Source organism: Castor canadensis, chromosome 16 (assembly GCF_047511655.1).
Source record: "Castor canadensis chromosome 16, mCasCan1.hap1v2, whole genome shotgun sequence".
Taxonomy (NCBI): Eukaryota; Metazoa; Chordata; class Mammalia; order Rodentia; family Castoridae; genus Castor; species Castor canadensis.
In genome coordinates, this window is record NC_133401.1 from 56,122,803 (window position 1) to 56,148,956 (window position 26,154).

Genomic DNA, 26,154 nt, shown 5'->3' on the forward strand with positions numbered 1-26,154 from the left:
CTACTGAGATGCTTCCTGAGCCTTTTGGAAGAGTAAAATCTCAGGAGTTCTGAAGTAGCTGGAAGTATTGGGATGAACACAGTGAGAAGAGAATTTAAGCCCTCACCGGTATGCTGAGGACAGCATCATTTTCAGTGTCTCAGCCAGCAGTTCTGGCCACCAGTTAGGTGGGAGTCAAATTGTTTTCTCTTCAGGTTATTCTGTATGTCCACTGTTTGAACAGTTTAATTGAAGGAGAGATTTTCTTTTTTGCCTCCAAAATTGTAACAGGCAATTTTTCAGAAAGTTGTTTATAGAGCTGGAAGGGATGTTTAGGACCAATTATTCACTTATGCATTCATTAAAGTTTCTTTGGGGAGGGTTGAACCCAGGGCCTGGTGCATGCTAAACAAGCATTCTACCACTTGAGCCACGCCCCCAACCCCATTAAATGTTTCTTTAGCACTTGTTATGTGGCAGACAGCATGGTTCAAAGTGCTGTGGGAGACATTGATGCACAAAACAAACATTCCAACTCTCACAATGCTCTCATTCCAGTTAAGGAGGCAGGCAACAAGTCAAAAAATATATATATATATGCAACCAACACTCTTGATTGGGGAAGATTCTGGCTTACAGGGAGGGAAATCCACCAAGATCACAGATATTTTAGTGTAAGTTCAATAACACAACATTGGAGGTTAGGTGGGGGATGTGGTGCCTGAACAGGCACATGTCAGCTAAAAAGGATAGCTCCCACTCAGTTCTGGACAGTCAACACTGTGGGAATTCCACTGATCAAACACAAGCTGCCCAGATTCAGTTCATGGGCCACCAGCTCAAGACCCCAGGAGGAATGGTGAGTAGCATAAAACATTTTATGCATTGAATGCCTTTAGACACACTTGGAATATCATACTTGTATATTTTTTTAAAAAGGAATTATCCTTTCCCCTCCTCCTTCATTTTCTAGTTCAAAGTATAAAATCTGATTGTTTGTGGTTTTTTCTGTCACAGCCTTTGAAAAACCCAGGCCATGGATGGGGCTGTACTAGAAGAAAGATGGTCCCCACATCTTTATATCCTGAAAGGCCAACCCACGGCTAGCTATATCTGACGGGGGTCCACATTTGCCTGGAGAGGATCCTTTGTTTCGTTTTAAACCCTCTCAGGAAAAACAGCATCTGTGATTATGATGTTGTTTTTTCGGAGGGAGGTACTGAGTTCTATGTAGAGAAAAATGAAAGTGCAGTTAATGGAACTGACAAGAGGGTATGCTCAGACTTGTGGGGAGGCTGGCAGTTTTAAAGTAAGAGCCACCATCCACCTGCAGCAAATTAATTGTTTTTGTTGCACCATTTGTATGTGCTTTTACTCCCACTGTGTTCAAGGGACATAATAGGTGAATTAAGTCCAAGGTAGCCAGCAGAAAATAAACGGTGTCAAGGACACTGACATGGAAGACTGTCCAAAGAAATGATAGCTGATCATCCATGGTGTAGGATGCAGCTGTTAAGGTAGATGAATGAGGATGGCTGTGCTGCTCTGTAAAGACCCAGAAGTGTGGGTTGTGGTCCTGCTGGTCTCAAATTATAGGCTCTTTTCATTGCCTCATGCTTCCTTTCTGGAACAGAGAAACAAGGAGGCTAAGCTCTGGGGTCCACTGAGTTGGTGCTAGAGTTTTTCTGAGAAAGGAAACATTAGCTGACATGAAGAGAGACTTCTGGGAAGCAGGGGCACTTCCTTGCATAATGAAATATCTACAAAAGAAAAGGAAAATGAGCTAGGAAATCCCTAGGGAAGCAGACCATGAGCAAAGGCAATAAGCTATGCAACCTGCCAGTCTAGATCATTTCTAGGCACTCACTGGCCTCAAAACTTATCAAATTAAATGATACATCTAGTACCATCATCACCAGGACCAAAGTGGTCCCCAGAGGGAAAAGTCTTCAGCTGTCTTAAACCCAGGTACTGGGTTCATGGTGTTGTCACAGGAAACAATTTTAGGACACATTGAAGTAGAGATCAGAAAAGTTTATTAGTAAAGCAAAGCAAAATAAAGGATAGTACACATCCAGATGTGGGTGCAGGCACATGTGACAAGAGGCAGGCTGAATGCTCTGTCTTTAGGGATATTTATGGTGAAAAGGTAGGTTGGAGTTTGGTTTAAACTCACTTTAGAATAAGTGCTATTCTTTGGTTAGAATACCTAGTACACTTTAGTGATTATTCCTGTTATGCCATTTTGAAATTATCAATTGGGCCCAGAAATACCAAAGTCTGGTCAGTTTACTAAATTTGGGTCATTGTGACATAGATGTCTGTTCTCCTTAGAGCATCTCTCTAAACAAAGGATGGTTCTCATTAGATGTTTCTTTCAAGACAGAGGTCCTTCCTTAAGATACATTTTTTTCCCTTTGCAAATACTTTTGAGATCAACGGAGTTGTTCTGCCAAGTGTCATTTTTTCCCCCACAAGAAGTGTCTTTCTTTAAGATATTCTTGTTCAGTTCCCAGAGCACAGTAAGTATTTGGACAAGTAGACAAGGTCAGAGTGAGAGAATTGCTGTTTTACTATATGTTGCAGCTTAGTGAGGGAGTATGAAGTTTAAAGCAAAGAAAGTAGTGCCCATGTGCTTTTAATCAAGTTATTCACTGATAATTGTTTATCTCTAAATTTCTGGATGCTATTTCCCATGGCTCACTTTTCCTGATCTATCCTGCCTCACCATGACTTCAGCATCCCTATAACCTGCTACAAGGAAATTAGAGTGTCAACTAAGAAACACACAGTCTAATATGGGCAGTAGTGGGCCAGTTCTTCAGCTGTCTGCCACCGGGAAGTAGCTCTTAACTGCTGGTGGCACATTTTTATTGATTAACATTAGACTTATTCCATCATGGCCAGAGCTTTATCAGTCACATTCTAAGTTCTAAGAGTCAATAGGCCCTGACACATATTCTAAGAGCTGCCAGCTTCTGAGCAGCTGGAGGAGGGGACCATCAGACAGAAAGACACCTTCCATTCTGCCTGGGAAACCACCTGTTATTAATTTTCTTTTTCAGGGAATGAGGAGAAAGAATGAAGAGGGACTTTGTTTTGTTTTGTTTCTGGTTATTATATGTATTTCTGCAGGTATAAGAAAGGGTTAATCAATCCAATGTTTTTTGTGTATATGTTGGGAGATATTTATTTTTATTTTATCTAAGTTTATTTTTTTTCATTTTTCTTTTATTATTCATATGTGCATACAAGGCTTGGTTCATTTCTCCCCCCTGCCCCCACCCCCTCCCTTACCACCCACTCCCCCCCTCCCCCCTCCTCAATACCCAGCAGAAACTATTTTGCCCTTATTTCTAATTTTGTTGTAGAGAGAGTATAAGCAATAATAGGAAGGAACAAGGGTTTTTGCTGGTTGAGATAAGGATAGCTATACAGGGCATTGACTCACATTGATTTCCTGTGCATGGGTGTTACCTTCTAGGTTAATTCTTTTTGATCTAACCTTTTCTCTAGTACCTGTTCCCCTTTTCCTATTGGCCTCAGTTGCTTTAAGGTATCTGCTTTAGTTTCTCTGCGTTAAGGGCAACAAATGCTAGCTAGTTTTTTAGGTGTCTTACCTATCCTCACCCCTTCCTTGTGTGCTCTCGCTTTTATCATGTGCTCATAGTCCAATCCCCTTGTTGTGTTTGCCCTTGATCTAATGTCCACATATGAGGGAGAACATACGATTTTTGGTCTTTTGGGCCAGGCTAACCTCACTCAGAATGATGTTCTCCAATTCCATCCATTTACCAGCGAATGATAACATTTCGTTCTTTTTCATGGCTGCATAAAATTCCATTGTGTATAGATACCACATTTTCTTAATCCATATGTCAGTGCTGGGGCATCTTGGCTGTTTCCATAACTTGGCTGTTGTGAATAGTGCCGCAATAAACATGGATGTGCAGGTGCCTCTGGAGTAACAGTCTTTTGGGTATATCCCCAAGAGTGGTATTGCTGGATCAAATGGTAGATCGATGTCCAGCTTTTTAAGTAGCCTCCAAATTTTTTTCCAGAATGGTTGTACTAGTCTACATTCCCACCAACAGTGTAAGAGGGTTCCTTTTTCCCCGCATCCTCGCCAACACCTGTTGTTGGTGGTGTTGCTAATGATGGCTATTCTAACAGGGGTGAGGTGGAATCTTAGCGTGGTTTTAATTTGCATTTCCTTTATTGCTAGAGATGGTGAGCATTTTTTCATGTGTTTTCTGGCCATTTGAATTTCTTCTTTTGAGAAAGTTCTGTTTAGTTCACATGCCCATTTCTTTATTGGTTCATTAGTTTTGTGAGAATTTAGTTTTTTAAGTTCCCTGTATATTCTGGTTATCAGTCCTTTGTCTGGTGTATAGTTGGCAAATATTTTCTCCCATTCTGTGGGTGTTCTCTTCAGTTTAGAGACCATTTCTTTTGATGAACAGAAGCTTTTTAGTTTTATGAGGTTAAGTTTATTTTTAACTAATACACAAAATGTAAAAATTATTACTGGAGGACCATGTGATGTTTTGATACAACTATATATATTATGTAATGTTTAAATCAGGTTAAATATCTCTATTTTCCAAGTCACTTCTTCTACCTTTTTAAAATGCACAGTACATTCTGTTGTCTATTGTCATCCCACCATACCATTGCACACCATAACTTCTTGCTCCTATCTAACTGTAACGTAGCATCCATTGATCAATCTTTCTACATTCCTTCTTCTCCACTACTTTCCCCAGCTTCTGATAAACACCGGTCTACTCTCAGCTTCTATGAAATTACCTTTTTTAAATTCCATATATGAGTGAGATTATGTGGCATTTGTCTTTCTGTGACTGGCTTATTTAATTTAACATAACAATCCCCAGTTCCATCCATGTTGTCACAAATGACAGGCTTTCATTCTTTTCTTGGATGAAAGTATTCCATTGTGTATATGTACTACATTTTCTTTATCCATTCATCAGTTGATGGACACTTAGGTTGTTTGTATTTCTTTGCTATTGTGAATAGTGCCGCAATAAACATAAGAATCCAGTGTTTTAACTGAGCACTACCTGAGGTCTAAATCTTGCATTAGACACAATGCTAAGCATTGTGGCAGATTGAAGAGTCATGAAACATGAGTTCAGACCTCTGAGTTTGCAGGGAAATAGAAGAACCAAGGTACAGAAGGAAATAAGAGGATAATAAAACAGAACACATAATTGAATAATTCCCAGCAGAAGGATTTACAGTTACTAGGTAGAGAAGAGAGAATATTCACTGAGGACTAAAATGATCTGGTTTGGCATGTAGAAAAAGGAGAGACTTGGGCTTGTCCCAGAGGATACAGTGAGACTTGCAGAAGGAAATCCAGTTAAGCAGGAGGGGTTGGCAAGCAAAGGAGAGATGACTGTGTTTTTAGCCAAAGTATCCAATTTTTCAGACACACCTGCTTTGGATCCTAACTCTACTATTTATTAAGCCTTAAGACTTGAGCCAATAACTTACCTGCTTAGCCTCAGTTTCTTCAAATTTAGAAAAAGAGATCATTCATACCAATATCACAGAGTAATGGGAGGGGTTGAACAGACCAAAGTAAAGCACACCCACAGTTGGGCATACATTGAGAAACCCCTTTGAACATCAACTTAAATATTAACAATGAAAAAAAAAAGACTGTAAAATAGGTACTATTTTACATAGGGGAGGTACTAGTGGGAGGGGGAGGGTTAATGAAGGAGATTGAGGTGATGGGATATGGTAGATGGACTTCATATACCTACCTCAGACAGAACTAAGAAATCTCTTGCAATTGCTTTAAGTTGGGTATGGAGGGGTTGAGAGGGAGAGACGATGGGGAGAATATAACTAATGTACAATATGTTTAATCAGAATTGTCACTATGAATTATACCCTCCGTATGATGAATGTATCCTAATTGAAAAATTATTTTAAAAAATATAGGAGCAAACAAATGATAAAGTATATTGCCTAGTGCCTAGCTTAGCCCGGAGGTTCAAAAATCCTAACTCTCATTCCCTTCCTTCATGTTAATCACTTTAGTGCCTTTCTGCTTTGTCCTTGGTCTCCCACCAATCATTTATTCTCTGCTAAGAGCTTTGTGATCCTCATGGGCATACGTCTCCTATCTGGCTGCAATTCTGTCCACCTCTGGCCAGAGGGAAGTCTGGAGGCTGCTCCCAGGAGGAGAAGACAGAATGCCAGGTATAATGCTGTGAGAGAGGATACTGGCAGCATCTCTCATCTATCTCAGGTGTATTTCTCATCCCAGTTCCTGGGGAGGAACTGGATCCAAACACCTGCATGCTTTGCTAGTGTGATTCATCTCTTTGGAAGTGACCCTTCCCTGCCAGACCACACTGCCAACCTGTTGCTCTCCTGGGTACCTGGTTTTCTTTCTTAGTGATCCATAGCACTATGGTTTTCTCTTCATCCTAGAGTGACAGATATTGGCCTTGCAGAAATTGCAACTGTGCCCAGCTTTTCCAATAGAGGAGTTAAGGGCATGTACTCTGGAGTCAACCCTGAGCTTAATTCTGCCTCTTATACTAACTTGCTGTGTGACCCTGGGCAGTAAGCTTTGCATCTCAGAGCTTCTGCTACTTCTGCTGTATAACAAATCACCCCAAACTTTTGACATAAAATAACAGCCATGTTATGATGTTCATGAATTCTGCAGCTCAGGAAATTTGGACAGAGGCACAGTCAGTGGGGGCCTTGTCTCTGCTTATGTCTGGGGCCTGGACTGGAAAATATAAAAGGCTATGTCTGTGGGGCAGAATCATCTGAAATTTCTCCCTCTTCCACGTCCGGTGGTTGAGGCTGTTGGCCTCAACACCTACATGTGCTCTCTCTTGCTCCTGCGTGGGCTTCCTCACAGTAAGATAGCTGGGTTCCAAGAGAAGTAGGCAGAAGCTATATCACGTTTTATGACATCCCCTTGGAAGTGACATAGTATGACTTCCTCCATAGTCACAAGCTAAACCAGATTAAATGGAAGGAACATAAACTGTACCTTTCAGTAAGACAAGTGTCAGCATCACCTTGTAACAATGTATGGAATGGGAGGGGTTATTGTGGCCATCTTTGAAAAATAAAATCTGCCACACTTTATATATAAAATGATGGAATCATTATGGAGATTAAAGGAAATAAGGTATTTAAAAGACCCATGGTAACTGACATGCAATAAGTGCCAATAAAAGGCATATACATACTCTCTCTTTCCAAGTAGAGGTATTTATGATTTTTATGGTAGATGCTTGTTAATATCCCATGTAGTCAGTACTTATTATTTTATGTACATGATAGCTGTTAGCAATTATTTGTTAAACCAATAAACCTACAGACTATATCCCTAATGAATCTATAGAATAGTCTTAAATGTCAGATAGTTTATTCTGTAATCACCTTGTTTTATATTTTGAAAACCCAAGGTTGAAAAGTTTACATAGCCTATTAAGTTAGTATTGACCATCGAATAATGCAAACCAGGATGCAGCATTTTTGTTGAAAATGACTCAAGTGACCCTTTACAAACAACGAACAATTTTTCCAAAGACTAATGGTTTGATTTGAGCACCTTTCAAGTTATGTAGGGCCTACAACTTCATCACCATCCATGAGGGGAAATGAAAAAAGAGAAGAGGCACAAAAGTTTGATGTGTTCTCATTTTGCCTCAGCAAACCCTTGAGCAAGTCTGAGCACCGAAATCAACAAGATCATGGCCTTTGCTTTTCTGAGACTATATACCACCCCTCCAAGGGTCCTGCATTTAAAGTGTTGGCTCACTGGTGTCAGCAGAGAACAACCAGTCCGCCAAGCTGGGTTGCTGTGTCTGTGCTCACCTGCTCCTGTGCTGAGAAGAAAAGCCAGGAGGAACAGGCACTGCAGTGACAGCTGCATGGAGAGCCTGGCTAGGAAAGGACAGAGCTGTGGCCTACAATTTCAGTATGCATGGAAAGTGTTTGCTGAGCCCCCTGACTAATCCGCATTCTCCTTCCTTCCAGAAGTACAAAGGAATAAGAAACACAAGGCCTTTGCTTCCGTGATAATTATAGTCTGACAGAGGAGATAAGATTAACACGCAAGTAACAGTGAATTTACAAACCTCGGGTCTGTCTTTGGCCCCCAGTGCCACACACAGGTGACCCAAAAGGGAGAGATGGACATTGATAGAAAGTCATTACTCATGGTAGTCCTCATTACACATTTGGCTGGGGAAGAAAAACAAGAAGATACATGATAAAACCAGAAACAAATCCACCCACCTTCCCTAGAAAGCCAATGGCTCTTACATTTCACCGTATGTGTTACAACAAAACCCAGAGGGAGAGGAAAAGATTTATTTTCTTACTGTAAATTCTACCAAACTGTTTTCGTAGTTTGTTGTGTTTTTTTTAACTTCAGTCTCTTTTCCATTTAGTGGATTTTTTTCCTCTTAGGTTTTAGATAACCCACTGAGCAAGGAAGATTTTAGTAGGGGTGAGTTTTCCCTTCAATCTGATCTGTTTTACACACAATTGATTTTATTTCTATAAATTTTATTAACATACAAATAAGTACACAACTCATAATACACCGTTCAATTAATTTTCATAAAGTGAAAACACTTGTGTAACCAGCACTCAAATTAGGAAATTGAACACTTCCAGATGTCTCAGATACTTAATTCCTCACAATTCCCCCCCATAACAAAGATAGCCAATATCCTACTTTTTCTTTTTCCTTTTTAGTATGGTATTTAACCCAGGGCCTTGCGCCAGCTAGGTAAGCACTCTTCTCACCCCTTGCCTATCCTAACTTCTGATTTAGTTTTAGTAATTAAGATGCTTTTGGATCTCTTAAATGGAATCATACAATGTGTACTCTTTCATGCGTGGCTTTTTTTGCTCTGTATTGTATTCTGATATTCACCTATCTTAATTATCACATTGTCATTGTATATTATTCCATTTTGCGGATATACCACAATTTGTTTATTCTTTGCAGGTAAACATTTAGGCTATTCCCGGTGTGAGGCTATTGTAAGTAGGGCTATTATGAATATTCTTGCAAAGGTCTTTTGGTGAACATACATGCCTTTCTGCTGGACAGTAGAATTCCTGGATCAAATTACATATATTTTCCTACTATAGATTCTACCAAGCTGTTTTCATAAGGTGACATAAATTTAGACTCTTGCCAGCAAAGTATCTGAATTCCAGTTGCTTTACATTTGCCTTTTTAATATTAGAAATGTTTGTTATAATATCACTTTATGGTTTTAATCTGCATTTACTGGCAATTAATATTTTTCATATTCGTTAGCCATTTGGATAAATAGCTTCTCTTATAAGTAGCTGTCTTTTTTTGCCCATTTTCTGTTATGTTATCTTTTTCTCATTGTTGTATAAGTGTTCTCTATATATCCTTGTCACTAGTCCTTTCTTAGTAGTGTATAATGTAAATATATTCTACCATTTTGTGGTTTAGAGTTTTATTATCTTAGATGAACATAAATATATAGTTTTAATTGCAGTCTTCTTTGGCAAGATATTCCATCATGGCTAACATTCTTTATGTCTTATCTAATAAGTCTTTACCTAGCAATGCAAGTCAACTTCCTGTATAGCTATCCTTATCTCAACTAGCAAAAACCCTTCCTATTATTGCTTATATTCTCTCTTCAACAAAATTAGAGATAAAGGCAAAATAGTTTCTGCCTGGTAGCGAGGGGGTCGGGGGAGAGGAAGGAGGCATTAGGGTAAGGGAAGGGGTGAGGGGAAGGGGGGAGAAATGACCCAAACATTGTATGCACATATGAATAAAAGAAAAAAAAATCAAATCCTAAAAAAAAAAGAAGTCTTTACCTACATAGAAGTCATGAAGACATTCTGCTGCTATCTATCCTATAGATGTGAGGGAGACAGAGGCTCAAGATTGCTTTGCATATGGATATCCTGTTAAACTTGCATGATTTATTTCCAGACCATCCTTTTTCCCACTGCATATCCTTTTCTCATAAATCAGTTATCAAGTACATGCAGGTCTGTTTCTGGACTCTTGATTCTGTTCTGCAGATATACTTGTCTATGCTTGCCCCTCACCATTCATCTCAATTACTGTAGATATATAAGTCTTGATAACTGGTTCTGGGGGCAGTTGTGGGACAGTTCTGGGTTCTAGGAGTATAAAAGGGATTCTTTTAGAGAGAAATTAATGTGAAACAATGTCTGTAGTGTTTTCATATTGTGAGATACTATGATTCTGTTGGAGTACCAATAATTGTAGTTTTTCTCAGGGGTATAGAACAAATCAATAACTAAGAGTGTATATCAGTGATTTTTCTAGACAGTGTTTTGAAACACCTAAGAGTGATGAATAAAGCTCAGAATTCCCGTGGGTATAAATGACATTCTTTTGCATCCAAACCTGAAGAGTACAAAAACTCTAGAGACAACCAGAGAAAAGGCAGAGGATTAATTCATTTTCATTTAAATTAACCTAAAAGAAAAAATTGCATTTCAAGTGAGAGAGAAGGTAGTGTGAACAAAAAGGAATTTCTTATGTATTCAGAACACAGTTGCTTTTAGTAACCTTTAACCTTAACACATAAAGAAACCTATAAGCTGCCTAGAAAGTTCACGGGAGAAATGAAATGTAGTTTTTAGGTATTGCATTTTTTACCACTTGAGCCTAAGAAAGTAATGGATCTGTTGGGACAGTTAAACTAGGGGTATTTGCTAAATTGTGAATTGCCCAGCATTCCACCAATGATAGAAATAAAAATAACTCACAGAAAAAAGCCCAAACTCATCTATAGCCTTGACCACAGTACAAAAATGGTTCTGTAAAATATTCGGTTCCACTTCATCTTGCAAATTTTCTACCCCGTTTATGTCAACTATGGTGAAATGATGTGGTTTTGAAAATGATAAACAATGCTTCCTTTCTGTTGCAGCAAAACAAAACCCCACACTCAATACATCAAAACCACACCGGCAAAAATCAAACAATTCCATCATTTTGCTGGAACCTCTAAAATCCTCAAATTTGTCTGAGTGCTACTGTAAACAATTCAGTCAGTGTTAACAACAACAAAAATATATGTGTTAGGCACCCACAGAGGACAGAGGACTGAGCTAGGTGAGTGGGAGTTTCTCAAGAGGAACAGCATGTGATCTCTACCAACTCACACACAGAAATCATTTCTGAATTTCCTGTGAAAAATGCCCATTAAATAATTAAATATTCAACAGCATGGTGCTAGCTTTCTTATCCCTACCCTCCCAGCATCATGGAAGTCTTCACATGCTACTATCTTTGCTGGTTCAATTTCTATCTGCTAGACCATTGCTTCTGAAATCATGCATGCAAATTCAGTAGGTCTGGGGTGGGGCATAAGATTGCATTTCTAACAAATTCCCAGGTGATGTCAATGTTACTGGTCAAAGAGGACTACCTTTGAAATAATAAAGCTTTGGAATAAATAAATAAGGCTGACTCTGAACTGATAGTAATGACCTCCCTATCTTGCCCACCCCAATAACCCTAGCCACCTGCCATGGAGCCATGATAAGTGGATATTGAGTGAGTAAGAAAATAAATGAATAAATGCCTAAATAAAGAGTACTTGTGATCTGCATTTGCCAATATATTTTTATATGGGTAGGTGAGAGAAAAGTTTAGCAACATGTGCAAAAATATAATAAGAAGAAGAGTCTTGGTCTGGCCAAATAAAGAAAGCATAATAAAATACATAGGAATGTGGTATTAAATTATAAAGGGCTATGAAAACCAAGCAAAGGATTTTTATGCAGAAAATAAAGAACAAATCAGCAAGTTCACAAACTGGAGAATGAAGGACTGGTCTTTAGATACTCAGTCTAATGGACCATTGGACAACCCTATAAGTAATACAGTGGACGGTGCATCAGATAGCTGCACTAGTACAAACTCATGGTCATAGATTCCAGACCAGCTTCCAGGCAGTCAGGAGAGGGGAGGCTGATCAATCCCACCCCTGTTTCCATGACATAGTCTGCCCTTTCCTTCAAGTCAGATTGCAACTGCTCTATGCAACCAAGTCAGGAGAGCACTGGGACCAAGCTCTAGCCATTTAAGGTTTTAAGCCTTAGACTTCCAATCAAATTATCACATAGGGGTTTTTCAGTCATGGGATCAGACATTCAAAAGACAAGTTCCAAGGGAGACTCCTCCCTGCTTCTGGGCTCTCTCTCTAAAGTCTGTTCTACACTCCACACATCTAGTTCTTTAACCATGAGAAGACTCTTCATTGTTACCCAAACTGAAACCTATTAATGTGACTTTCTAAGCCCTCTAAAATCTGGCCCCTACTATTCTACCCCTTCCCCCTGCCATCATTTTCTCCATTTCACCATCCCACCAACTCTACCTCCATTTCCAGATGTGTCCTAAATTCTGTCCTCTTGTGTTCAGTTCCATTCCAAACATCTGTCTGTTTTCTTCACAGGAATAGTCTGCTCCACTGTTCTCAGTGTAGTAAACTTATTCTCCACAATTCAGCTCAAATATCACTTTCCAAACAATCTGTAGCTCCTGCCTCAGAACTCCCATGTACTTTTCACATATTTTTATTAAACTTTAGCACATATGTTTCTAAAATTCCTCTTTATTCAGATTAGAATGTGAGCTCGAGGACAGAACCCACTGTTTTTCCTGGCTTTATGAAGATATGACTGACAAATAAAAGTTGTTTTTATTTCAAATGTATGGAGGATATTTGAATATATATGTTTTGAAATTATTACCATCCATAATCAAGCTAATTAATATATCCCTCCTCACCTAGTTACAGTGTGTGTGTGTGTGTGTTTGTGTATGTGGTGAGAGTACTTCAGATCTACTCTCTTAGTAATTTTCAAATGCATAATACATTCTTATTGACTATGTTTGCCATGTTGCACACTAAATCTTCAGACCTTATTCATCTTATAAGTTCATTTGTACCTTTGACCAACATCTTTCACTTTCTCTACTCCTCAAACCCTGGTAACCAACACTCTAGTCTTTCAATGAATTTGACATTTTTGGATTCCACATATAAAGTGAGAGCATGCATTATTTGTCTTTCTGTATTTGGCTTATTTAAATTAGCACAGTGGCCTCCTAGTTCATTTATGTTGTCACAAATGATAGGACTTCCTTCTTTTTAAGACTGAATAACATTCCTCTGTGTGTGTATCACATTTTCTTTACCCATTTAACCACCAGTGGACACTTAGGTTACTTCTGTATCTTAGTTATTGTGAATAATGCTACAATGACCATAGAAGTGAAGATTTCTCTTTGAGATACTGATTTATTTCCTTTGGATATATTCCCAGAAGTAGGATTGCTAGATCATATGTTAGCTCTATTTTTTTAAATTTTTTGAGGATCTTCCATATTGTTTTCTGTAATGGCTATGTCAAATTACATTCCAATTAACAGAATATGTAAGTTCCCATCTTTATGAATGCTCACACTTGTTATCTTTTCATTATTTGATAATAGTCATCTTAACAGATGTGAGGTGCTATCTCATTGCAGTTTTGACTTGCATTTCCCTCATAATTAGTTATGTTAAGCACCTTTCACATACTTCTTGACCATTTGTGTATCTTTTTTAGAAGAAAGTCTGTTTGGACTTTTGTCCACTTTTTAACTAGGCTATTTAAGGTTTTTGGTTTTATTTTTGCCTTTGAGTTATATGAGTTCCTCAAATATTTTGGATATTGATCTCTTATAGGATATATAGTTTGCAAGCATTTTCTCCCATTCTATGAGTTGCTTTTTCATTTTGTTGATTGTTTCCTTTGCTGTGTAAAACTTTTTTAGTTTGATGCAGACCTCTTTGTCTACTTCTGCTTTTTTTTGTTTGTGCTTTTGGTGTCATACCGGAAAATCATTGCCAAGACCAATGTCAAGAACTTGAACTACTCTTTATACCAAATGGACTTAACAGAGACATACACAGAATATTCTATTCAAAAGCAACAGAATACACATTCTTCTCAGGCACAAATGAAACATTCTCTAGGATATGGTTCCTACATGTCTCCCCCTTCTGCCCTACTTTCTGATATTCACAATAGCAGTTAACTAGTATTATATCATTGTGCACCAATATTCTGCCACCTATGCTGGAGTACAAGCTAGGAAGTTCTAGAGTGCATAACTTCCTATCTACCAGCAGAAATCTGGCCCCCAACCCAGTGTCCAGCTCATAACAGATGCTCAATAATCTTTGTTGACTAAGGAAATAATAATGATTTCTCTAATTAAGAGCAGAGATTATCCTTGATGTTTCATTTTATTCATTTACTTCAGAACTGTTGAATAAAAAAGGAAAATTGCTAAGACGTGCATTATCTATCATCACAGTTCTTTCTGCCCCCAGGTTCTTAACCAGAGTGGGTATCATGTGCTTATCTGTAGTTCAGACCACCACATACTTACTTGCATGTTCTCTTCCAGGCCATATGCAATGCATCAGGAAAGGCTGTTATCACAAATAATACACAGTCTCTGCCCTTTGGGGTTCACAGTATAGTAAAAAGGAATTGCAATGTGGTATGAGGTACCCTGTGTCAAAAGAAGAGCAGAAAGTTGTGGGAACTCAGAGCAGGGTTCCTGAAGGAAGTTGTCTTCAATCTAGGATGGAAGGCTGAGTAGGTAGTAGTCAAGTGAAAAGGCAACAGAAGGGTGTTCAGGCACAAGGAACAGTACATGCCATGTGAGCTACTGTTAGAAATTTGGATCCTATTTTAAACATGACAGGAAGTTACTGAAAAGTTTCCAGCAGGAGAGTCATTTGATCTGATTTACATTTTAAAGGATTTCTCTTTACTCAGTGGTTCTCAATTCAGAATGATTTTGCTCCCTGGGAGAAATTTGGAAAAGCCGAGATATTTTTGATAGTCACAGATGGGAGAGAGGGGCTACTGACGTCTGGTGGGTAGAGGTCAGGAATACTGCTAAACATCCTACCTTAGATAGGACAATCTCCCACACTAATTACTATCTGACCCAAATTTTTAATAGTTCTGAGACTGAGAAACTATGTAAGCTGTGTGTGGAAAATAGACTATTACAGATTTAAAAAGGGGTGATCAGGTAGGAGTATATTACATTAGTCAGTCAAGAAACAATAAGCAAGGATAGCATGATTTCTATGGAGGTAATTAGAAACAGGTTGATCTAAGGTGTATTTTGAAGGTAGAACCAATAGAATTTCTGATATATTAGAAATGGTATATAAGGAATAAAGAGAATTAATGATTTAGGACTCATTAATGAGAGTTTGTTTGGAGGTTCTAGCGGGGGAGTGCGGCTACTCTATACCCTTGACCAAAGAACGGTCCTCCTCTATCGGGGGACAGTCGTCCTTTTCAACCAAGCATGCAGCTTTGGAAGTGACCCACATGGAGCCATGAGGGAGGAAGGAGACACCCACATAGCTAGCCAGATCAGCCGAATCAACCCTGGCATTCACTGGGGTGATAGATATCACAGCCAGATCGCCCTCATATCCTAGGACTCACTAATGAAAAGAACTGGAGATGGCCTTTACTGAGATGGGAACATTTGTGCATTATAGGTGTGTGGAATAAGCTCATAAGTCTAGAGGTGAGGGAAAAAGTCCAGACTGGACTTCAGCATTTTAGGAACCATTAACATACAGCATTTAAAGCCATGGGAATGAGTGATGTTAACTTGGGGGTGAGCCTAGTGAAGGGAAAATATCCAATTCCTGGGTCCTAGAGCGTTTAGAATTAGAGCAGTCATCAGAAGGGACTGAGAAAGAATAGGAGGAAAATAAGGATTTTGGAGCCAAGTTGAGGGAAGCGCATGAAAGGGCATGGGATAAACACCTAAATACAAAGTGTATTTGTGTAATTGTTTGTCTAAAATGTCTGACCTCAAATTCCCAAGTCTTCTTATAAGACATTCATGCATATGATGGTATTTTGTGGCCCATTGTAGTCATTTTCATAAGAGAAGAGAGAAGGCAGTAAATAAACAAACTCTTAATTAAATTTCACATAAAATAAGGTTGTGAAGGGAAGTTGAACAGAGCCAAGCTTCTGTATGCACTTTGCATACAGACAAAATGTGATTAAACACAAAGTGATAGTGCTCCTTGTTTGTCAAGGACCCAGGCTCAGCCTGTATCCTTGTATACGTTTGCTGGGTATTTAGGGGTGACCAAACCCAGAATTCATTTTAATGACATCTCCCTGGATTCAAAGACATTTTTCTTTCTTCTCTGGTGCTTTAACATTGAGAGAGAGCCTAATCCTGACTATTATCTTTGAGTGTAAAGTCAATTCCCTAGAGTGAGATCAGTTTGTACCCTGGAGTTTTCTTAATTTTCCAGGGATTTCTCACCTCTGAATAAAGATTTTCCTGCAAAAACATAATGGACCCTCTAATCTTCTATCAACCAAACTCCATCTTGCCCTCCACCCTTCCTCAGTTATTTGCATAAAATATTCAATTAGTTCAGAACATGTACATTCATAGCTTCCTAATCATGCTTTGAACTTAATTTCCCCCATGGACTTTTTGGGTGGGCTGGAGCAAGTGCTGAGAGTCATTAGGGAATGTTGCTCCATTTGACCTCCTTGTTCTATCAGTAAAAATATGTAGGAGACTAAAATAAGATCAGGCTGTATCGGGCTCTGAAGTTCCGGTGAGTATTCATTTGGGATGGATGGAGAATGTGCTGGGATAAAGCAAATGTGCAGCATAGGATCTTACGATGATCACTATCACTGTTTATCCAGTACCTGAATGTTTACTTCATCAAGTTTTCCTAACAACTCTTTATTTTTACAGATGAAAAAAAATGAGACTCCAAAAGATCATATAGATCTGCCAAGACTACAAAATCATTAAGTCACAAAGCAGGATGTCAAATCCTAGCTTATCTGCCTATCAGTTACTGTGCTATCCTCCCAATAATACAGTGGAAAGAAACTTCAGCCTGCAGTTGAGAATTTGCTGTCTATACCTAGTTCCAACACAAATTGTGAGGGTGACTTTTGGAAAAGTCATTTAACTCTGAGCTTCAGCCTGGTTTTCCTCACCTGTAAAATAATCAGGACGACATTGATGATCCCTGAGGCAACTTCCAGCATTGTGTCTCTGATCCTAACTTACAATATCAGAACCTTAAGGTCTCCCATTTGCAAGGAGTGTTTTGTTTTACAGAGTACAGTCATCTGTTGTTGTATTTGATCTTACAACAACTGGGAAGCAGACAAGCATTATCGCCTCTCTGGGGAAATAGACTTGAAATGAAGCAGGCACCTTGGCCATGGTTAATGCAGCTACTCCCCAGCTGCCTGTCTAATATACAGGTACCTCTTCTCTTCCTTTATCTCTGGCAGTTTTCTCTCTCCTGAGGCCTGCCCCATTTCTTATTCCCAAGAAGCTTTCCATCACTAATTTAATTGTTAACTGCTAGGAGGCTAAAGGAAGGTTGTACACAGACCCTACACCCCATCCTTACCAGGGTACTAAACAAGAACTGATGGACAGGAACAGGCCACACTCAGCTCCCCAGGAGCAGAGATGAAAGAGCAGACAGACTGAGCATTCATCCAGACAGTATGCTGACAGAAGGAACTTTCTGCAGGTTGGAAAGTACAAGGTTATGGATGTCACTGGCAGGCTGGGCTGGCAGGTGATTCTCTGCCAGCAATTCTGGGAATGATCCTAATATAATATCTTTTCTTCCCAGTGCTTCCTACCTAAACAAATGTCACGGACTCTTTTGAGATACCAAACCCTAAGCCTAGAAAACAAAGATAGGGAGACAGGCTATCCTAAGGGTAAAAAGGTAAATTCCAGGCTCAGGCTAGCTGTGTGTTGATGGAAAGACACCTAGCCTTGCTTGTGGTTTCCCCATTCATAAAACAGAGCTTAATACTACTTTCCTCAGAGTTTTAGATGGAAAATAAATGTGTCTTGTAGAATGCCTAGCACAAATAGAACTTCAAATATGGGATCCTGGAAAAATGAGTGAGCCCTACTCCCCATATCCAGTCAGTCTTCAAACATGAGTCCTGTCTCCTAAATCCATTTAAGTTTGTTCACTCTTGCCCCACCTTTCTGTCACTGGGTAATCTGAGAAACCACCTATGATTTGGGATCCAGAAACAGCACCTATTTATCACCATGCCTCCCCATTCTTGTTGCCACCTCAACCTAATTCATTCTCTATGGCAATATTCCTAAAAAGTGTAAATTGGCTCATGTCAGCCTCTGCTTTCTATCCCTTGCCTCCTTTCTGAACATTGGTCTCTTTCACTCTCATTCCCAAGGATCTACAGTTGTTATTTCTTGGCCTAGAGGAACCATACTCACACTATAACCTTTCTTTGGTGAACTTATTTTTCAGTCTGGGTCCTTCCTTCCTCTATGCTTGGGAAATGTCAGCACAAGGCCTGGCACCCTTGAAGGCCCTTGATAGCCATCTATTGAAAAATATCAATGACAGCATAGACAAACTGTTGATTCCTAGAATCCCTGTAGCCAAGGACAGGCTGGGCCAGGTTAGGCTTTTAGGTTATAGATAAAACTGGAATCTGGGAGGTGTAAAATAGTGCAGGCTCTTTCCTAACATTCCCACTGGTTCAATTTCCACATATAATAAACTAAGTGGCAAGTGATCTGCTCCACCCCAGAGGCCAGACAGGAACCTGAGACATGTCCTTCCTCTTTAATCTTTTCCCAACTTCCTCTTTCTTCTGTCAGGCTTCCCTTTCTTACATAAACCTAACCAATGAGACCCTAGACATCCCTCATGGTAAGAAATTTTATGACACCTCTGGAAAATTCTTTTCTAATCTGTCATAGTTTTAAAAACCTAAGTTTTCATGACTGCTAATTAGAACTGTCAGTTTAGTAGAAGTCACAGAAAGAAGTGGAATCTTGAGAAGGAAGAAAGAGGCTAAGAAATTACTTTGGCAATTTTCAAAGTGATTTGTGAGGTACAATGTTGATGGCATTATTAATCTTTTTTTAAAAATATGCTGACAGTTAATATTCTCTTTAATAAATTGGCACATGAAAATGCCTATTAATACTCTAGTTTTGGGAACACATGGGTGAATATAAGCAGAGAACAAATGTTTGGCATTCACAGTGATTTTTGTTTCAATTTTGTTCAACCCAAGGAACATTTGTTAGTTGCCTAATGTTAGGGACTGACAAGGAGCAAAGTCGAAAATCTTATCCCTTCCTCCAGTTGCTTGTGATCTGCCATGAAGAGTAGAGGAAAACTATAAAAACAGGTAGCACACATCCACAGGAGAAGAGTATGGCAGGGAGGCACAGATGGAGAGCTGGAAGAACTGGGATGTGCAGCAGACTGTAAGCATGAGGGCAGGACTGAGCCAAGCTCACTCTGCTGTACCTCAGCACAGTGCAGGATCTGAGAGAGCTGCAGCCAAGATGGAAGAAGGATGCATGGACAGAAAAGCCAGTAGGAAATAGGCTATTCCAGATGGAGGCTTCTCTGAGGCTTCCTCAGAGGGAAGGTAATGAGGAAAGAGCCCCCAACCCAGCCACTGTGAGTAAGAAATACGCATGAAAAGAAAAGTCTTAGCAGGAATATGGAGAAATTGTAATCCTTACACTGGTGGTAGGAATGGAAAAATGGCACATCAACTATGAAAAACAGCATGGAGGTTCCTCTCAATATTAAAACCAGAACTGCCATATGATGTAGCAATCCCACTTCTGGGTATTAATCCAAAAGTGCTGACATTAGGATCATGAATAGATATTAACATCTTATTGCAGTGCTATTCACAGTAGTCAAGATGTGGACAAAAACCTAAATGTACATTGAGAGAAGAATGAATAAGAAAACATGGTACACACATGAAATGGAATTCCTTTCAGCTTTAAAAAACTGGAGAAAATTCTATAATTTATTACAATGTTTCACTAAGTGAAATAAGTCAGGCAGAGAAAGAAATAGTAAATACTTCCATTTACCTAAGGTACTAAAGTGGTCAAATTCATAGGATAAAAGAATGGAATGGTGGTCACTTGGAATGGGGGGACATGGGAAGTTACTAAGCAATAGGCATAAAGTTAAGATTAAGCAAAATGAATACACTCTATGGCTGGCTGTGGTGATACACACCTGTAATATGATCTGCTAGGAGGCCAACCTGGGTAAAACACTAGTGAGATTCCATCTCAACCAACAACCCATGTGTGGTGGCACACGCTTGTCATCCCAGGAACACAGGAGGCATAGGTAGGAGGACTTCCAAATGCAAGACCCTGTCCAAAAAATAACGAAAAGTAAAAAAGAGATGGGGGCATGACTTGAGTGGTAGAGTACCTGCCTACCAAGCACAAGGCCCTAAGTTCAAATCCAAGTATTGCCAATAAAAGATGAACATGCTGTAGAGCTCTGCTGTATGACCTTGCACCTATGGGCAATAATAATGCATCATACACTTAAAATCTTGTTATAAAAGTAGATCTCATGTTAAATGTTCTTACCACATTAAAATAAAATTAAAAAGGAAATACACCTGTTTGTTTTAAGCCAAAATTTGGGGATACAGGGATGGTTTGTTATAACATCATAACAGACCACAGCATACAGAATTTAATAGAGAAAACCCTTTGTACAACCTAGGGCTTAAATAAATATAATAACTAGCAAAGATAGTGAAAAAGTGTTGCACTAAATTCTGTGTACACATATATGTAAATGGAAAAATGAGACCTGTTGAAACTATTCCAAGAATGGAGGGAGGGTGAATAAAGGAGAATGATAGGGGTGAATTCAAATATGATGTATTCGATACATTGTGAGAACTTTTGTAAATGCCACAATGTACCTCCAGCACAACAACTGAAAAAAAAAAAGTGTCTCACTGATAAAGAAGATGCCTGGAAAAGCATCTTCTGGGAAGATGTCATCTGAGACTCTGAGACACACTGTGAATTTAGGGAGAATATCTAAGTGTCCATGGGAAAGCAAGATCAGATGATAAGAGTGCTTTAAATAAAATGCTTGGAAGGAGTAGGACAAGTGAGCATGGCCAGGGCCGTGAGAGGAAAGAGTGTGGAGTAGCTCTTACCCAGTGTCAGTCTGTCTTATGCAATGAGCACATATTTATTCTTCACATCTCTGGGTTCATTTTCTGTTACTTCCATGACAAAACTTAGGCACTGGAAACAGCACAGATATATTATCTTACAGTACTGTAAATCAGAGTCCAGTATGGGCCACACAACATGAAAATACAGTGTTGGCAGGAGGGTGTTCCTTTCTAGAAATTCTACAGAGAATCTGTTTCCTGGCTCGCTCACATTGTTGGCAAAAATCAGTTACTTTGGTTGTAAGACAAATGTCCTTGTTTTCTCAATGGCTTTCAGCTAGGAACTTCTTCTAGCTTCTAGAAGACACCCCATTCCTTGACCCTGGCTTCTTCCTCTGTCCTCAGCATGGATCACATCCCTCTATTCTTTGAAGCATCCCTGTCTCTTCTACTCATTTCATTGATCAACTCTTCTGCCTTTGTCTTCCACTTTTAAGAGACAGGATGACCTTAGAAGCTACCTGGATAAGCTCCCTATATTAAGGTCCCTGACCTTAATTTTATCTGAAAAGTCTCTTTTACCTTATAATGCAACATAGCCACAGGTTCTAGGGATTAAGGCATTGACATTTTCTGGGCTTCATCCCACTTGGTCCAAAGCCATTGCCTGGTCCTTGGCAGCATGGTTTTGGATCCCAAGCAGCCACCAGATTGTTCAGAAAACATGAAGAGGAAAAGTGGAGAATTCAGCTAAACAATAGATAAGGATTTTCTTTTTCTTTTTTTTTTTTTTTTTTGAGTGTCTCCCTGTAAAATTTTTTTTTCTTTTATTCATATGTACATACAATGTTTGGGTCATTTCTCCCCCCTTCCCTCCACCCCCTCCCTTACCTACCCTGCCCGCTCCCTCTACCCCCCTTACCCCCTTGCTACCAGGCAGAAACTATTTTGCCCTTATCTCTAATTTTGTTGAAGAGAGAGTATAAGCAATAATAGGGAGGACCAAGGGTTTTTGCTAGTTGAGATAAGGATAGCTATATAGGGAGTTGACTCGCATTGAATTCCTGTGCGTGTGTGTTACCTTCTAAGTTAATTCTTCTTGAACTAACCTTTTCTCTAGTTCCTGGTCCCCTTCTCCTATTGGCCTCTGTCACTTTAAAGTATCTGCATTAGTTTCTCTGCATTGAGGGCAACAAATGCTATCTAGTTTTTTGGGTGTCTTACCTAAAGGTAAGGATTTTCTGCAGACATCCTCCAGTGGAAGATACAGAGATGTTTAGGGGAGTATTGTGTAATGATTTTCAGCCACCCTATATTAGTTTTCTAATGCTTTGTAACCAATAATCACAATAACAGGTCAGAAGCCAGGATGCTGTGACTCAGATTCTCACAAGATTGAAATCAAGGTGTCAGCCAGCTGAGTTCTCATCTGGAGCTCATGCCCCCTTCCAAAGTCATTTCTGTCATTAGCTGACTATTGGTGGGGTCTATTCTCAGCTTTTAGAGGCTAGATTCATGTTCCACCTCCCCACCCTACCCCCCCATCTCAGTAATACAGACCCTCCCTCACATCAAATCCTTCCCACTTCAGATCTCTTTGACTTCTGCCTCCAGCTGAGAAAAACTCTCTTTCTTTTAAAAGACTCACATAATTAAATTAGACCCACTCTATAATGTTCCCACCTTAAGCTCAACTGATTAGCAAACATGAATTACATTTGCAAAAGTGAAATCCTTTTTGTAATGGAGCATGACATAAGCATCAGTATAATATCCTGGGCAGAGATCATGGGGCTATCTTCAAGTGTTCCCTACCACACATCCCATGAACCCACTGGACATGTGGGAACACAGAGCCCAGTTTAATGGCAGAGCTAGACGCCAGCACCGAGGTCCTGATGATGAGCAGAGTATCACGTACCTTCAAGAAGGGTCTCTCCTCCTGTAGGAGCACTGGGGAGGAATTCCCTCCCCTTCTTCTGAGAGTGAGCACAAAGTTTCCCAGTTGCCTCTTCCAACTCATGCACAGCCCAAAGCAAGCCCAGAGACAACTGCAGCTCCAACCATGGCCTTGTTGTACCTCCAGCCACTTGGTGAGAACTCTAGGAAAAAAGTAGAAAGACTCAAAGCTACTGTTCTGTGTCTATAATAATCCAGGCAGGTTTATGACAGCAATTCACTAAAGGTGTGAGCTTGTCTAAATTTGTGAGAACAATATTTTTTTTCAAACATACTTTCATTATTTTAACTTTATGTAATAATTTCCTTTATAGTCACTTTGCAAAGACTTCTGAAGGAACCTTATTTTATGACTATGTAAGCATTATGGATGCATCTGGATTATTCATTTTTTCAAAAATAGATGCTTCTGAAGTTTTTTGAATCAGTTTAGAATATGTGATTACTTTATAATCATGTTTTTCCTCTATAGATAGCTCAGAGAAAAGCATTACAAATTGCCAACTTATGGAGTTTTAGATATTGAGACTCAACAAATATTGAAACTGTATTAGGTTCTAGAGCATTACAAAGAGATCAAAAATCCCTTGATGACTTAATAATTTAGTGTAGTATTAAGTATGAAAAAGAACAGAACAAGAAAGATGCTAATGGGAAAAGTAGAAGATCAGAAAAATGAGAAATGACCATGGTAGCAACAACCAGGCAGGCTTCTCAAAGGAGGTGGCACTTGGAGCTGGGCTTGTAATAATTAAATCCAGAGTCCATGCCTGAGTCTGAGGCTCTAGTCCTTGGCTCACTTACCTTATTCTGCCAGTCACCTTGATCACAAGAAGTCTGTTCTTGCCTTGGAACCTCAGTTCTTCCATTTTCTCTGTCTAGAGTGTCTTCCTCTAGATTTTTCACACTTCTAGATTATTCTCAACCTTCAGCTCTCAACTTAAATATCACCCATTCAGAGAGACTTTAATCACTGCCTTGTTTATATTCTTCCCTTCCTTCCTCTCCTTGACTCCATGTCACCCACCAAGTGATATAAAATAACATTATTTAATGGCTAACTTAAGAAGGTACTGTTAGTATCTCTGTTTTACAGATGAGAGAGTGGAAACTCAGACAAGCTAGGTCACTTTCCCGAGGTCGCACAGCCAGAAAGAGAACAAGCTGGGATTCGAACCTAAATTGGATGATCTCACAGTCTTTAATTTCAGCTATTATGTTTTTGGGCTTTCTATATATTAGAAAATCTAGTTTTCTTATTTCTAGACATTTCGCTCTACCAAGGTTGAGCTTTTAAATGGGCCCACATGCTATATTCTGTTTTACAACATGTTTTGTTCACTTAGCATCAACTGTTAAACTTGTTTCCATGTCATCTTTTATTTTGAATGGTAATATCTACCTACCAGATCCCTGCTTTGTATATCACAGCTCCTGCTTGCGGGGGAGAGAGAGGGAGCCGGGTAGGTAAGGGAGGGGATGGGAGAAGGGGGGAGAAATGACCCAAACATTGTATGCACATATGAATAAAAGAAAAAAAAATTACAGCTCCTTCTTACAGCTTTTTAGGGTGCTCCTGTTGTTACCCCCATTTCATAGAGGAAATGGAGGCTGAGAGGTGTGGAATAACTTTCCCTAAATCACAGAGCTACTAAATGCCAAGGTAGGAGGAGGAGGAGGAAGTCTATACAGCATCCGAACTCCCACATAATTCTCTGCACTACCTCAGAAAGAGCTGAGTGTCCCTTTGAAGAAACAATTGGGGGTTTCAGGGTGAGAAGAGAAAGGAAGACTGTTTCTGCCTCTGCAAGCTGTTGTAACTCAGCTGGCGATAAGTAGGAGGGAGGGCTGAGCACACAGGGAATGGGGTATGGTGAAAAAGTACCTGGCAAATGAAGAATTTTCAATTGGTTATTTTAAGTAAATAGCTCCTGTTAATATGTGCCTGTGCTGAAGTTAACCAAATGTTAATTAAAGCACAAGCACACATTGTTCATTTATCTCCTGTTTGCTGATGGGTTGGGATCTATTTTTAAAAAGCTCACAAAATACCAGATTTAAATATGTTTCCAATCCTAAGGACTTCAAATAACAGACCTGTTGGGCTATAGATAACAAGACCTTGGAGGTAGCAGTAACTGAGAAACCATATGTGTTGGTATCATGGGCTGTCCTGCAGCAGCTGTAAGAGATTGGCTTTTTCTAAGAACTTAACCCAAAAATATATGTGGAGGAAGTCCTGTTCAACACCAGTATGATAACAGGTGTTCTTTTATGTCTAGAAACTGTGGAGGTAGTGGTGGTTGGGACCTAAGAGAGTAAATCCTGAGAAATGAGAATGTAGGTTCTGAGCCAAACTGAATCTGCTTCCAGCACAGGTAAAATCAATCCAATGGAGTCTGACCTCATTTCATACCATGTGCAGGATCAAGAAGTGTCTTGTAGGCCTTGGTAGAACATTTAGATTTTATTTTCTAATCGTGACAGCTTTTAAGTGGAGGAAGAGAACTATAGAGAAGGGTAAAAGGAAGTGTTATATTAGAATCTAGTAGCACCTGTGAAAATAGGTGGGGGTAGAACATGACTGGATCTAGTGGACTGGCTGTGGAGTTAGAAGTAAACTTTGATGTGTGGTTTGAACAGTAGGAAAGACAATGGTGTCCTTTCCTAAAACTGATAGAGAAGAGAAACTTTAGTTGTATTTATTTGGAGCTTTTTGGTAATGGCTCATTGAGAATTTTGCTTTGGATATTGCAGGCTTGAAGTCTTCAAGAGGCAGTTACATATGTGCATTTAGAGAAGAGGAAATGAACCTGGAGACTTAAATGCAAGAGTTATCAGCGTCTTTGCATAAGGGTCGTAGGACTGGAGGAAATCAACTAGGGCAAGATGGTAGACAGGGACGGGAAGAGGGCTGAGGCCCAATCTCTGCACGCAAGAGCTCAATATTAAGAAGAAAGAAGGAACCAGTAAAGGAACCTAAGAAGGATCAACCTAGGAGATAGGTGGAGACCCAGGAGTATATGGGGCCTAGAAGTTAGGAAGGGTGTTTTCAGAAGAAATCATCATCATTGTCATTACAAGTGATATTTTCAAGCC

The 26,154-nt window shown here is 39.5% G+C and overlaps 1 protein-coding gene and 1 long non-coding RNA gene across 11 annotated transcripts in view; one reads left to right on the forward strand and one right to left on the reverse strand.

The window, feature by feature from the left end:
* The window catches only part of Gria1 (glutamate ionotropic receptor AMPA type subunit 1), a 348,064-nt gene that overhangs the window by 257,668 nt on the left and 64,242 nt on the right, over positions 1–26,154 (forward strand). The window lies entirely within an intron of this gene.
* Positions 7,862–26,154, reverse strand: part of LOC141417837 (uncharacterized) — a 71,376-nt gene continuing 53,083 nt past the window's right edge. For 2 of the 3 annotated variants that reach the window (XR_012442450.1, XR_012442451.1), the window contains exons 2-6: positions 23,018–23,198; positions 21,136–21,226; positions 20,181–20,323; positions 14,477–14,602; positions 7,862–8,229 (exon numbers count right to left, since the gene is read on the reverse strand). This is a non-coding gene — a long non-coding RNA (uncharacterized lncRNA). The remainder of the gene's footprint in view (positions 8,230–14,476; positions 14,603–20,180; positions 20,324–21,135; positions 21,227–23,017; positions 23,199–26,154) is intronic. The other variant, XR_012442452.1, reaches the window with a different exon arrangement.